Genomic DNA, 16,361 nt, shown 5'->3' with positions numbered 1-16,361 from the left:
CCTTGGGAGTTTGTAGTATATTGGTGACACACAGTTAAAAAGGTAGAGTATTAATATCAAATAACTCAATAGGGCAATGTAAAAGTCATAGGAACTCACATAATTAAATAACTAAATTTCAGCATAAATCACAAGAATTTAGACAAGCAGGAAATCATGGTGACCAGAGGAGTCAAGGATTGATTAAAGAAACACAATTTGATATGCTAAAACAGGGAAAAAGTTTTTCAGACTAAGAAGTGAAGGAAAAAATATTTCATGAAAAGAAAATGGCAGAGGCCTGAGTGGGAACCTCAGTGGTGCGTTCAGAGGACCAGGAAGAGATTAGCAAGAATCCAGAGTCCACACAGAGTCAGCGGGTCTTGTGGTAGGATCTGGGAGAAACTTGAAGGGAGGTAGAATTAATATTTACTAAATGTCTTTTTGCTCAAGGTACTTTATAAGCCTGACATGATTTAGTTCTTAGGTACCCTGGAAGTGGTTATTACCCCCATTTTCAAGACGAGGAAACTGAGACTTCAGCCATGTTCATCCAAGATCACATAATTATAAGAAATGGCCACGAATTCTTCCTATCCTGGAAAGCATTCACATTTTCAATACGCCTGGCCTCTTCCCCCAAAAGGAAATGTATGATTTCTCCAGCCCCTGAATCAAGATTGTATTTGGGGAAGAAATGTGGCAGAAGTGGCATAATGCACATCTAACTCCCAAGGCAAGGACCTAAGGGACCTTGCAACTTCGGTTTGTGTCAGCCTAGAACGCCACCCTGAGACCACAATAAGGGACAGCTGGCCTTGTCTCCTGGAGAACAAGAGGCCCCTTGGAGGAGCACCCAGGAGCCCAGCAAGAGCCAGCATATATTACTAGGTATATTCTAGTTGCCATCCCTGATTGCAGTTGCATGAATAAGACCAGGTGAAAATGGCAGCACGCAGCCAACACAGGATCGTGAGAAGTAATAATTGATATTGACAGGGATTCCTAAGCCTGATTCTTTCTGTCACACAGTGTCACTTCCAGAAATGCCAGGATAATGAGATTCAAAGTTTTCTGGTTCTTCATTGGGGACTACTTAGAGTATTTGAGTGATAGAGAAATGAGGTGACAGTTTAAACATGTAGAGAAGAAAGTTGAGGCACTTAGTGACTGTAATAATCCTGGTTGTAGTTACCAAGTACCCTAAGGATTATTTGACTGGGGAAGACAAATTGACTACCTAGGATCCATTCTTCCCTTCTTTCTGAGTAATAAAATACCCCAAATTTACCAATTACATGGCCATGCAGAATAAAAGCTACACTTCCAAACCTCCTTTGTAGATAGCTGTGGCTCAAGACTAAGATTCGGGAGTTAAATTATAGCAAAGGTCTTATCCAGCTTTTGCCCCTTGTTTTTCTTCTCCATTCATACTACTTCTGTCCTGAAACACAAGTATGAAGGCTCGTACTTAACCACCATCGTGGAGCGTGAAGATATGGGTCACACATTAGATACAACAGAGATGAAAGATGCCCGCATCCCTGACTCCGTGGTGCCACCACACCAATCCTCTACCTTTGCATTATTTTTATGTCAGAAAAAGTGAATGTGGCCAGGCTGGTGGCTCACGCCTGTAATCCTAGCACTCTGGGAGGCTGAAGCGGGTGGATGGCTTGAGCTCACAGATTCAAGAGCAGGCTGAGCAAGAGCGACACCCCCATCTCTACTAAAGAAATTAGAAAACCTGAGGCAAGAGGATCACTGGAGCCCAAAAGTTGGGGGTTGCTGTGAGCTATGATGCTGTGGCATTCTACCCAGGGTGACAGCTTGAGACTCTGTCTTAAAAAAAAGAAAGAAAGAAAAGAAAAAAAAAACATGAATTATTACCTTGATTAAGCTACCACTATTTGGGGTTTTGTTGCATTCATCTCTGCTAATACACTGATAACTGGTGTCTACCTAGGTACAGAAGATGGTGATGATGTCCAAAAATGAAAGAACTTTTGAAGGTGACGATTAAAGACACTATAGCATTTTTCCTTGTATGTATTAAGTTCCTACCCCCTTTCTAACCAACATATTTGAATCAGAGGAATTGTACAGTCAGGCTTCTCATTCTACATTCCGAATCCCAAGAGTTCCAGGTCAAAATATTTGCCCATTTCCAAATTCAGCAAGGTAGAAAAGGTTCACAATATGCATAGGATGACCATAGGAAAGGTTGGCCAAGGTCGACATTATAGTCCTTCTCTTACTAAGAATAGAGTTGTTCTTATCTCAGAAATCTATAAACATGTACCATTTTGTAAAAAATATATATATATTTTTGATATATGATATATATATATATATATATATATATCATTATTTGGGATAGAAAGAGATAGAACCCAAGATGCCTGGGATGTATCTGTCAATAGAAGATACAAAGAAAAAGACTCCTGCCGTCATGAACCTTATATTCTGCCAGAAAGAGACCAACAAAGAAGAATAAAGATAGTAAAGTAAATGACATGGTATTTTAGACAGTGATACATCCTCCGTAAAAAGAGGACCAGAAGAGCCGGTTAGAAGGACCAGAAGTGTTCTCAGAAGAGGTGGGGAAGGAGCAATGTCTGTTTAGCGAGACGCATACTTTCTTTGAAGACATATTAGCTGGAGTGGTTTCAGGGAAAAGAAGATTATAAACATCCACAAAAGAGATGCATTTATTACAAAAAAAAAATTGCAGAATAATAATGAATGGATTCAATCCCTTCAGGTTAATGAGATAGCCAGAGAGGTTGCTAAAAATGGGGATGAGCCCCATGTGTGTGGTACTACCCCGTTTAGAAAAATAAAAAGCCCAATAGAATGAACATGATCAAGGATACTGCTTAATGAAGTAGTGTAATAACTATAATCTTTTTAATGTAGTTCACATTTATTGAGCTCTTACTACATACCAACCTCTGTGCAAATTTTTTAAAAGATATCTCTAAGAAAAGATGGTAATTAAGACAGGCTCCTATTAAAGCACTTTTTAAAGAATAGAATCAGAAATGTGTTCCTAATTGCCACAAATTAACTTTCTGTGCCCGTGTGTGTGTGTGTGTGCATGTGACAGCCTTATAAATATCGGAGTATTCTACATGCCCTTTTGGTATTTACCAAAATTATATGTCAACTGTTTAAAACTGAAACTTTTTTGAATATGCAATTAGGATGGGGAGGAGCTAGGGTATAAATTTATTGACTGCCATTTAAATGAAAAGAATTACAATGCACTTAATGTTCATTCTAATCAAGTGATGGTTGAAGATTGAATTTCCGACTGTAAATGTGGTGCACACATTTGTCTCTGAATGGAACCTTGCATCCCAGCTGTTGAAACATTTGTGAGAAGGTGAAAGTTGTGTGGACTAATAGATTCCTGTGGCAGGGTGTAAGCTTAATGCAACAAAAGATGTTTTCACTGAAAAGACAAATCATCTCATCCTTCACATAGGACGCGATCACTCTGGATACACTCGAGCAAAACTTGTTCTCTGAGAAGGATTTCTGACAGTGGAATAGATAAATACAATAAAGAAAATCAGTTCTTCTAAAACATAGAGGGTAACTTAAGGAAGTAAAATCTTGGACAACTCTCAAGATACTAGCTGAAAGTACATCAGACGTTTTAAGTGATTATTTAATTATCAAAAATATTTTTATTTATGGCAAGAGTTAGCAAGAATCAAATGTTAAATCAAATGTTAACAAATTGAGGTTGTTAACAAAGTGCTTACTTATCTTTGAGAAATTATGCTATCCCAACCCCAAATCTTCATAAGCATAAATCTGAATCAATCTAAAATGTTAAAGAACTTGTTAAAAAGTCAAAGGATTAGTAACTGCTGGAATTAGGATTTGAACCCAGGACATCTGCCTCTGAAAGTAGTGTGTTTGACCAGATTCTTAACACACACACACACACACACTTACTTTATGAGTTGATTGTCCAAGTTACCTTTTGTCTTCTTTGAACTTCTAAGGCTGTTTCAATGGATAATTTTTGGACTGTCATTGGACAGGCAGTCTCTACTCCCTCTTTCTTTGATAACAGGACCCAGATTTTTCTCTTAGAAACAACCTTCACCCAAATGTTAGTCCATGAACTTTGCTCCACTTTTAGGAATAGGATAGCTTTAGCTTTGGCCAGAGAATTTTATTGCCTCTGCCACAGAAATTGGTTCATGGCTGCACATCTCAAGTAATCTAAGTCAGACAATTTGGGGGGCTACTAAGAGAAAGACGGGTTCCCTGTCCACCTGGACATGAAATTAAGGGAAGGGATTAATGCAGCCATCATGCCACCATATGGAGTCTGAGAATTAAGCCAGACTCAGAAAAGCAGAGAAAATTCGGAGTCCTTGAATTCAGCCATGTCCAAATCCAGGTCTACTCCTACCCCACACATTTATGTGGACCCATAAAACACATTTTATGTAAGCCAATTTGGATGTTTTCTACTGCCTCCAACAGCAAAACCTCAAGGGCTACAGTGCTCCATGCAGGAAAGACAGGACACGAGAGACAGGCCTGCTTAGATCAGCGGGGGGAGCGCAGAATCTCAACCAGGGGCTTAAGGCAGAAGAAGAACTTTCAGGGCTGATAAGAAAGTGGCACGAAGACATTCTAAACCTTGGGCTCTTCGCTGTAGAGAGAGACAGGAGCTCGACCCTCTTCATATTGTGTCCAGTTTTAGGTCCCCAGGGTCCCAGAAAACAGAGCAGAGAACTCAATTTTCCTGAGAAGATGAGGCAGCACTGTCCGGCCGCTCAGTACTTTTGCTCTTCGCCCACTTGTTTCTCTGCCTCTGTCTCTCTGTTCTTTGTCTCTCCTTCTCTTACATTCACACACATCCCTGCAACCTCCAGCCCCCAAGTCCATAAGAAAGGAACTTCCAGAGGAGATGCCACGCCTTTCCTGTTTCTCTCTTCTGTCTCCCAATTGTGCATAGAAAAATATCTCCACGTTGCGTTGGCTGTAACATTATCCAGGCTAAATGCAGAGATGGCAAAGCTGAGGCTGAAATAGACACCACATCCTTAACTCGATCTCACCAAATCTCCTGAAAACAAAATAAAAAAGACAAAGACCAATCACACAGGGGAGAATGATTGCCTAAGTAAACCCCCGAGTCTGGCTGCTCTGTTTTTTGTCAGTTTAGCCCCAGACTGCCTGCTCTGTCGCTGTCCTTTTTGGCGGGAGTTATCATTGGCTACTTAGATTGGCTAAACAAGGCCTATCTTCCCACATCAGCAGTGACACACTGGTGTGCACGCACACACACGCACACACGCACTCCACATTATTGCTTTCTGGCTTGCCTAATGCTCTGTCCCAGACAGAGATGGTCGGTTTTGAGGACTGAATGACTTAAAGGGGAAAGGCTGTTTTCTGAAACGAGGGCATCGTACTGCCTTTTTCCTCCTGCTGTTAGCGTCTGAGACTTCAAACAAAAACCCAGGCAAACAAAAGCCTAGAAAGCCAGGGCCACTGCCTCCCAAGGGTTAAAACTAGATCAAAATCAAATGGCACGCTTCACCATGTCTTCCGCATGACTGATACTGCAATCGATCTGCAGCGGTTCATTTTCTCTCTGGAATCTCTGCCTACTGAGAACAAACACAAACACATGTGGAACCAATAGGAAGCAGACTGAGGGCTTTGAGAGTTCTGCACCAACCTGTGTGAGAGAGCTCTCACTCAGCAGATGGGGCGATTAATAAAAGAGTCGACCGGTACCACTGTGTCAAGGTGCCTTTAAGTGCTAACAATGCTCTGTTCTCTTCCTACTGTAGAGTTCAGATGGATTCTGATTCGGAATAAGCACTGCATTGTGCCCCCGTCTGCTTTGGGACAGGGTCCCTGTATCAACAGAGGGCCAGGTGTCCTATGTCTCCCATTTTAAAGACAAACGTGATACTGATTCTTTCCCCCTGCTAGCATTTTAAGTGCTGACGTGACCACTAATCTGGGGGAAATTAAACTTTATAAGTAAATCGGTCTTCCCAAAGTATCTGAAAAGGAAAGATTTGCCATCACAGTATTGCCAGCTTGTGCACACACCTTGCTGCCCATTGATTCGAATCACAAATATATAATTCGTGCCCTTCAGCTGACAGCTCGGGTTTATTAAAGTCACTCAAGATTGAGCCCCTGGCAGGTGCTACTTTATTTTCTTCTTTTAAGATGTGGAAAAGGAAGGGTTGAGGTCATGGGTGGTCACAAGAGGTCACACGGTTCTTTTGCCAATTTGAGCCCTGGGGTTCTACCAAATTTCCGGTTGAGTTAACTGGCCTCTGCCCCAGCCCCTCACCCCTGTCCTCACTGGCTCCCTATGCCACTGCAGTCATAGACAGTAACCACTGTTCCTCTTCTCTGAACAGGCCCAGGGTGGTGGAAACGTGTTTGTTACTCCCAAGGCAGCTGCATGAAGCTGAGAATGTGCTTTGCTGCCCAAACTGAATGCGACCTAGAAAGATCTGGCTTCTCTAGTTTAAATGGAAAATCTCTCACAATTCTTTTCCCATAGATATCAAAATATCATGAGGAAATGAGCGTACTCCATGTTCCATTGTGTGTTCTTTCTCTCTCGGCCTTTGTGATATACACGACAGCCTCCAGGAGGCCATCACTGCTCAGGGCCCCTCTTTTGGAATTTCCCCTCACTCATCATTTAGTGGAAGCTGCATCTGGGATGGATAGAATGAAAAAATCCTCATCTTCTCACTCATTTAATATAACAGAGACCCTAGAAAGCTACCTAGGTTGTTTGTGGCTATTGCTGCTATTGTGATGTTAGGGGTGGTTTTCTCATGTGGGCTGAGGTTTAGCGATTTACTAAAACGAATATCAAAAATTGAAATTAACTTCAACAAACATTCTCTCTCTCTCACTTTTCTTTTTTTTTAATAAGACAGAGTCTCACTTTGCCACCCTTGGTAGAGTGCCCTGGCATCATAGCTCATGACAACCTCAAACTCTAGGGCTCAAGAGATTCTCTTGCCTCAGCCTCCCAAGTAGCTGGGACTACAGGCACCCAACACAACACCCAGCTATTTTTAGAGACAGGGTCTCGATCTTGCCCAGGCTGGTTCTGAGCTCAAGCAGTCCACCAGCCCCAGCCTCCCAGACTGCTAGGATTATAGGCGTGCACCACCGCACCCGGCTTCAACAATCATTTCTTAAGCTGTAATGTCAGCTGGTTCCAAACCTCAGTTTTCAGGCCTATTCAGATCGAGTTAAATTTTTAAACTGAAGAGAAACTTTCAGATTATTTTTTTGAACATCCTAACTTAGAGGTGAATGCCAGAGAAACCAAGTGATTTGGAAAAAGTCATCTATTTAGAGGCAGAGCCAAGGGTAAGCCAAGCAGGTCTTCTGACTAAGACCCAAGTGATTCTATCTCTTTCTTCCACACTACCCCATCTATTACCAGAAAACATTCTGCTTTTTACGTGCACTAAATCTCACTGGTAGGCCCTGTCCCTGTGTTTTAGGGAGTGGCGAAGAGGAGACTGCTCTCTTAATTCTTCTTTCAAGGAAAGGTTAAGTATAATTTATCCATAGTTCTGGTAAAGTAACATCCATTGTTCCCCCTCACGTTTTCTGTCCTTGTGAGGAGAATTCAGAGAACAGAAACTCTGCCTATTTTCAGAGTGGAGAGCACATGTGTTATAAGAGATTCCTTGACAAAACAGTCTTTCCACAGGGAGAGTCATATTGTTGCTTGGCTCACCTCACAGTAAAATTCTTTCATAAATTATTCACTCCCCTTCTCAATGGCTCCCCCCAGTTTTCAGAACATTCTAACATTTTAGCCTAGCACTCTGTTTATACATGAAGTGATTCCTGCTTTCCACTCGCTCAGGCTGTAAGTATCGCCTATCGAAACCTGTCCTTCTTCTTCCATAGTAACAGAGTTGACACGAGGCATGTAAGTTAGAGACTAGATTTTCCAGTATCCTCTGCAGCTGAAGGGTGAGCCCCTTCTGGGTCTGAGCTGTAAAGTGATAACCATGTGCTCCTCCGTGCCCCTTCCCCTTCCCACAGGCAGGAACATAGTGAGGAAACAGCTTCAACCAATCCAGGAAGTAACACTCAAGACAGCAATAGATCAATGAGAGAGAAGGAAGCTGGGTAAGCTGGGTCCTTGAATAACCTTGTGGAGCAGAGTCGCTCACCTGCCTAAACTATCTACATCCCATCAGAGAGCAATGACATACATTCTTTCTTACTGAAGCTGTTTAATGTTTTTGTCTCTTTCATACAATAATGGAGCCTTAGCCCTCACTAACACACCCTTCTGTCATAGGGTAGATTCCCTGAAAATCAGGAGGTTTATTAGGGAGTGCTTCCAGCAGTAAGTGGATAAAGGCAGCAGGATTTGGTACAGAGCGCATTTGAACCACACAAAGTGGTAATGGAGACCGGAGACAATTCTAGGGGAAGGTCTGAATTTCAAATGGCCCTTACAGGGTTGTTGAGGCAAGCAGGCTGGTCAATCACATCTCCACACTGATCAGTCATTACATGTGTATTTCCCCTGGGAAGGGAAGGAGCACATGTACAGCTATCTTCAGCTGAGTGAAATACCAAGCTGGGTCTAGCTGGGAGCCCAGAGCTACCCACAGGTGCAATATCTGGGAATGAATACCTCAGTTCTAAAGGGGGCTCTGGGTAACACACCACACAGCAGCAGCTACTGCAGCCCACCCCTTGCACTTCTCAAATTCACTTGCTTAATATAATAAATTCTTGGAATAGCCAATTATAAACTCTGATCTCCTTTCTTGGAGAAATTTCCAAGCAGAAATGGACAAACAGTAGCCCCCACCACTGAGGCCAGTCTCAATGTTGAAAATGATTCTCATCATCCCATCCTCTATTCCCTTTTCTCAATTCCTCTCACTCTAAGCCAGCACCTCTGCTCATCTAGATAGTTTACATGAAGGGATGCCTCAAACGTAAACCTAAGGTATGAGCCCGTGGTCTCCAAACTCTTCTCAGGCTTTTGCTGCAGCACCTGTCCCTCGGCAGAGGAGTACCAAGAGATGCTCCAAGGACCACCTACGTATGAAACATGCCATACTCGGCACCCCGATGCAACAGCAGCTCTACTTCCACCAGATGATCAGGGTCAGCTATCCCTGGCAGGAGGGTGACTCACCTTCCTCCTCCCCGCCGCCACTGGTCTCTTGGCACATGTAGCCCTAAGTGACCAGACAGAAGCTCTAGCTTAATAATTAAGCTTTTACTATGACCTCCAATGGAGATGTCCCACCTTGAAAATCAGGAATTCTAAACTCACTGATCTCAGAGTTGTGCAGGGAGAAAGTGTAAGCTTCTCCCAAGTGGGGCACTAGGGGTGATGATAAGAAAATCCATTTCTGCCCCTACTCTCCTGTTCCTGGACTAATGTGTTTCTTCCTGTTGTGAACAAAACATTTAATCATCACTGCTGTAGGGTAAATATCACGTCTTAGAGAGCAGCACCCGTCTCACTTGGTATCGTCACCACATCTGTGCTCAGTTGCACTAGGTCAGTCCATGGGTCTATCAGCTGGCAGCCTCTGGGTATGGTGAGAGGACCAGTGGATTCCACAGTCATGTGACAACTGCTACACTTCCTCTGCTGAAAAATATCCCTTCCTATTCAGAGGGAATCTTTGTTGGTGTATCAAATACTCTCATGATGACAAAGGCCTTGGCTAAGTCAAACTCACATAGTAAAAGCTTAATTATTAAGCTAGAGCTTCTGTCTGGTCACTAAATAGATGATGATTTCAGTCCACATGAATGGTTACGTCTTCCACACAGTCAGCCACCTCCTTGAAGGGCAGTATTGTGTCCGCAGCTGAGCACTGACTGATGTTGCCGACACACTGGATATTCGCCAGCAGACGTAGCTCAGTCAGCCTTGTTGAGTGAAAGTTTACGGTATTGGGTCCAGAAAGCTCCTCTTCCTTACTAATATAACTATGTGGATTTGATGGCTAATGAGAAAGCGGGCTGATGTCAACTGCCAACATCCATCTGTCTATCTGGCTATCCATTGCTTCTTCCTTGGTAGATGGGGCTGTAATTGTGAAATGCGGATATTTACTCTTTTCACTGGCACTCAGACGTCTGAACATTTGCCTCTTCTCCAGATCATTTCGTACTACATCTTCTAATATTTCTTTCTCTAGGCCCTTGATCAACTAATGAAGGCATTCACCATAATCCATGAGTTTTTCTGTGTTTTTACCTTGGACCACTTTCCATGCCAAAGTGGTTGACCAGATAGACCATTAGAAGCTCCACCCAGCAGGAAGCTTTCTTTTTGCTGCTACCCTGAGAAGGTCATCCCTGCTCACAGTCCATGTTTGACTTGCACCCATACATGAGTCAAGATTGATCTTCCCTCCTTCTTCAGATTGAAGAAATTTGGTAGCATTCAACCTTTTGGTCATCCCTTCCTGATTTTGCTTAATTGTATAGTTTAAGGAATACTCTTGTTGCTTACCCCAAATCTATTTTGTCCTTAGAGCCTCTCTATTCTATTAACCATCTCCATAGATGACCAAGCAAGCTGACACTCCAACCTTGCTACTCATTATAAAAATATCCTTGCTTCTGATAGTCACCACTCGACCTCTATTTTCTGGAATGATAATTCTCACTGTTACCAGTCAACCTAGTTTTCCCACTGATGTGTCTCAGTGATGCTGGAGCCTGTCTCACCAGCATACTCCTGACCGCTGAAGTAAATGGCGTATCCATCAGGTCCTCCTGGCGAGCATAGTTAGATTTAGCTGACAGATTTTCTAGCCTTATAAAGTATTGCCAATTGAGTATGCCTACCTCTCTAAGCTTTGTGATTCATTCTTGTGCCTTCTGCCAGGATGCACCAGTTGTGGCAGGTTCAGGCAACAAGAATAGGCAGAGGGATAAGTTGAACTGTGATACAGCTGCAAAAAGGCATCAGAAGATCTTACTAGAAGCTATTGAAAGGGGATGGATATTCAGAACTGCCTACCCTGAAATAAGGGAAACAGGTCTTTACACCATGGCATTTTAGATGCATGCATCTATGTTCCAGAGATGAGTATATGAACTTAGAGCAGCTTCCATTGGTCAAGGTCAATTCCCAAAAGAGGTCCAGCTGAGATCTCATAGCCATCAACACTCTCAGCAACTGGAACAATGTAAGTGTAAATCCCAAGTGGTGGGCTGGGCCCTGCACTACAGCATCCACCTCACCAATACTCCCTACGTTGCACACACAGCTGATTGTTAGTATCTAAAGCCAAATCATTCTCTCCTGACTTGGCACATTCTGCCTTCCAGTCTCTGGGAGGAGAGTCTTTCTCATACTTATCCTTCACAGTAGCACAAATCTCTCTTTTCCATCTTCACTCACCTCCCTTAGTCTCTTCTTTACTGCCTCCTTTCTGCTCCCACAGTAACTTATTGTCATTTTATCACATTATTTTGGAATGATTGTTTAAACGCACTTTAAATAGTAAACTCCTTGAGGGAAGGGACAATGTCTTACTCTCTTTTATTTTCCTGATGTTGACATGTTGCCTGGCATAAAACAGGCATGCATCCAATGTGACTTATTAAATGTGTGAGTGGGTAAATGAATGAGTGAATACATTAATGAATGTTCACATACGTTCTCATTTTATTTCCAACAAGAATCAGAGGCAGCCAAGTTCCCAAAAAACCAACATACTGTGGCTTATGGAGTAGAAGCTCAAAATATGCAAAACCTGGCAGAAATGCATGTCTCACTCTATAGAATGGCACACTATTGGGGTATAAATATGGGTCTTGGAAAAACCCTCCCTTCAAGCTACAGATACCCAGATTGGTGACAGCAGGGTATCTTCTCACAAGGACCTGAGATCCCAGCCAATAGCACTTTCAAGAATGTGCAAGCAAAGAGTTAACAGTCTCACAGCTGCCTTTCATTGGAGGTGTTAATGAGGTGACAGGGGGGAAAGATTTTAAAAAGAAATTGCCTTCAGTCATTCTAGTTAAATTCCAGTACAAGGGAAAGACAAGAAGAGCCTCTCTCCACCCCTCAGTTCTGTGGTTGCATGCCTCTGAATGGTCCACAAGACATGAAATTGCCCACTTGGTTTCCAAACCTCAGACTGCCTGGGGGAAGTACTAAATGTGGTTACCAGAGATACTTGTGTTAGGGAAAATAATTCAAAAAAAGAAAGTGTGGCGAGACAGACCTACAATGTCATCTGCAAGAGCAATCAGGAACCAGGGAACCTGGGCATGAAGTCATTCCAATGTACTTTCTGCTTGTTTACTTGAAAATTCTCTGTTTCTCTGGCACAAATCAGAAATAAAGGACAATATTTCAGAAAGAAAAGAAATCTCTAAAATACTGTCCTGACAGAGTCTTTGGAAAAGGTCTCAAACATGGCCAAGAGTCAAGATGGCCTTCCAGCCAAAAGTTTTCAGCATCCCACAGCACCCCCAACACAGTGAGATGAGAGTTCCTGGAAGCTTCAGGGAGTAATACTGCAGCACCAGTAATTTAAATTTCTGAGGTGAACACTGCTTTGACATCTGTGTGATATGGAGAGAAGGCCAAGGCCAGGGAGTCGGAAACACACATGCTGTATGAGTTGATAATCTACCTCCCCGGATTATTGCAAGGCTTAAAGGTGAGGTACGTGACAAATATTTGCCATCGGGCCTAAGGACATAATCATAATTATTATCAATGGGGAGGAGGATTTGCCAAGAAATTCCCTAAACATGGTAAAAGATGTGTGCCCTTTATATATAACACTGAACTATCCATATAGTAGAAGAAGAGGCTACTTCATTTTCTCACTATTTGCTAAGAGAAAATAGGAGAAGTCCTAGTTATTCAATTAGGAAGCTTCATCATGTTCAGAAATTACTTAATGTCTCTGAGCCTTAGTTTCCTTCTCAATAAAATGGGGCTAAGAAGACCTACCTCATGTGGTGTCCATGGCATTAAAATGAATTAGCAAATATAAAGCAACTAGTATAGTCCCTACGTCAGATTATTCTTGGCTTTTTTTTTTTTTTTTTCTTAAGAGATGAGATCTCATTCTGTCTCTCTCAGACTGGAGTGCAATGGTGTGATGATAGCTCACTAAAGTCTACAATTCCTGTGCTCAAACAATCCTCCCACGTCAGCCTCTCAAAAAACTAGGACTTCAGGTACATGCTACCATGCCTGGCTAATTGTTTTCATTTTATTTTAATAGAGATGAGGTCTCTTTATGTTGCCAAGACTGGTCTCAAATTCCTGGCCTCAAGCAACTCTCCCACCTCAGCATCCCAAGGTGTTGAGATTATAGGCATGTGCCCCTATGCCTAGCCTGTTCTTGGCTTTTCAAAACACTCTTGAATGATCTCACTGAGCTTTATATCAGAATGATATCAAAGAAACTCCTGTTTAGGAGAAAAAGAGGAAAAAAGGAAAAAAGAAAACTCTACTCGCTTACTAATGATTTATTCCAATGACAAATAGCCTTCAGCCTGACTCTTACTTTCTAGGGAAGAGATTCACAATTATTGAACGATATCCAAATCCTTACATGGTAAGTAAAATTTTCTTATGTTCATCAAAAGTGTTACAGAGGTTAGACATAAGCCAGAGCAATAGCTAACAAATCAACATTTAAGCACACTCTACAAAAGTCAATCTAGATTCTAGATTACTGAGGGGGAGGGAAAGAGGTCTTTAGATCAGCTATTTACTTTTCCACTTACTAAAAACAAACAGCAACAACAACAATCCGATAAAAAGATAGACCAGAAAAAGGAGAATATTACTTTTTTTTCTTAAGGATGGGTCATATTTTAGTTTTATATTAAAAACAGAAGAATTGGCTCAGCACCTCCAGCTCAGTGGCTAGGATGCCAGCCACATACACCAGAGGTGGCAGGTTCAAATCCACCCCAGGCCTGCCAAACAACAACGACAATTGCAACCAAAAAATAGCCCAGCATTGTGGCAGAAGCCTATAGTCCCAGCTATTTGGGAGGCTGAGGCAAGAGACTCACTTACGCCCAAGAGTTTGAGGTTGCTGTGAGCTGTGATGTCACAGCACTCTACCCAAGGTGACAGCTTGAGACTCTGTCTCAAAAAAAAAAAGGAAGAAGAAGAATTTTTGTGCCTTTCACTGAATTTGCTGTGAATCTAAAATTGTTATTTTAAAAGGCTATTAAAAAATCAAAGAGAACTGGGTCAGTTTGGGCGTATTTCAGAAAGAAAATATAATTTTAATGTACCTTCTTTTTAAATTTTTGAAACAAAATGAAATAGCATATAAATGCATCTAACAATAAATAGATACCTTCAGAAATAATAACAACATGGAAAGTATTTGCATGTGTACCTAATGTTTTATTTTGTCCTCATAACAATCCTGCAAAACAGTGAAGGTGAGCTTATTATTCCCCTGTCTTTATACACATGGGACTCCGGGAGATTAATGAAAGGACCGAGGGGACAGCAAGTTATCAGAATAGCCAAAATTCCTATTCATGTCTCCTCGTCTTCCTCCAGCACATCACTTGTATTTTACATAGACAAAATTTAATACAAAGAATTGGCTATAGACACATTAATAAGGCTGAAGAGGGGAAATAGGAAAGAAGCAACACAAGCAGAAAATGATGAGTATTCTTGTGGTTAAAGTATTGGACGGAGAAGAGAAGAATGAGGCTGAACGAGAGGACAGGATGTTCTTCAAGTCTGGTGAGAGGTCTTGGTGCCAATTCACCATCCAAATATATGGTTTCTCGGGGAAACCTAATACCCACATCTTGTGACATTTAACCCGGCCTCTTTATTGATTTTTGTCTTAGAATAAAAATACAGAGAAAGAAAAATGACTTTTAAAAAAAAGCAACATAGCAACAGAGAATATACAAGATTTAAAAGGCATTCCTAAGAAATACAATCATCTGCAGCCTCTGGGCTGGGTTTGGTGCCGCAGTCCCATTAGCTCCCCTGAGCGAACGGTAGTGGGCCCAAGCTGAGGAGGACGAGAGCCCACCGAGGTCCCTGGAGAGACTGAGGCTTTCTGGATGTATCTTATTTCGGGAGCTCTTTGACCTAGGCACAATGCAATCAGAGTCTGAATGTTCCTAAGGAACCATAAAGCTAAAGTACAAACATTTATGAGCATTTAATCATATACTTACTCTGCACAGCCTGAAATACAAATTGTAGCCGTCATGTCAAATAACAGGGTTTTTAACCATTACAATTAATATTCATCAAGCTTACTGTTTAACAAACACTTTATTAAGTGCTTTTGTATATAATTTCATTCAGTCTTTACCAAAGCCATATATGGTAGTATTTTTACTATTCCAATTTTAATGATGGGAAATTAAAGTTGAGTATTTAAGTGGGTCGCCCAAGTCGCGTGACTAGTGGACAGTGGAGCTGTGATATGATATGAACCCAGGCAGTGTGATAGCAGAAACACAGAAGTAGGGCTGAGGGGGGTTTTGTTTTTCTTTTTTCTTTCCTTTGTTTTTTTTTTTTTTGCTGTTATTTTGGTTGTTTTTGTCATTGGAAGGGTGACCTATTTCCGCTAATTCCTTTTCTAATCCCCTCAGTCCTTCTGGGCATGAAACACCTGCTGTGTTTTGGGCAAATAAAGTCATAAGACATATAAACAACAATCATATTATATTCATAGACATTCCACCAATCACAGCTTTTTATACCAAACAGTGAGCAACTTTTCTTTTTGACCCCAATGCACTGTTTTGTTACCAAAAGGTACATAACATTTAGCTGGTGCAACTGACTTATGTAACAACTGCCTCTTCACATATTTTGTTTTGCTGCTGTTTTCTTCCCCAAGGAACCTAGTCCAAAAGCATACCTCTAACCTATAAGTTGGAATTAGGGAATTAAAAACACTATTTGAAGCCAGGCACCACACCGTGGCTCACGCTTGTAATCCTAGCATTCAGGGAGGCTGAGGCCGGTGGATTGCTTGAGCTCAGGAGTTCAAGACCAGCCTGTGCAAGAGTGAGACCCTGCTTCTATTAAAAATAGAAAAACTAGCTGGGCATTGTGGCAGGTCTCTGTACCCCTGGCTACATCAGAGGCAGAGGCAAGAGGGTCACTTGAGCCCAAGGGTTTGAGGTTGCTGTGAGCTATAATGATGCCACAGCACTCTACCCAGGGTGACAGAGTGAGACCCTGTCTCAAACAACTAAATAAATAAATACATATATACATACATACATATATAAAATATAAATACCATTTTAGAATTGTACTGGTGTCAACTCAGCACTTAAATAATTGACATTTATATAAAACTAGACAAAGG

The sequence above is a fragment of the Nycticebus coucang genome, chromosome 2 (assembly GCF_027406575.1).
Source record: "Nycticebus coucang isolate mNycCou1 chromosome 2, mNycCou1.pri, whole genome shotgun sequence".
In the NCBI taxonomy this organism is placed as follows: domain Eukaryota; kingdom Metazoa; phylum Chordata; class Mammalia; order Primates; family Lorisidae; genus Nycticebus; species Nycticebus coucang.
This window is presented reverse-complemented; position numbering follows the sequence as displayed.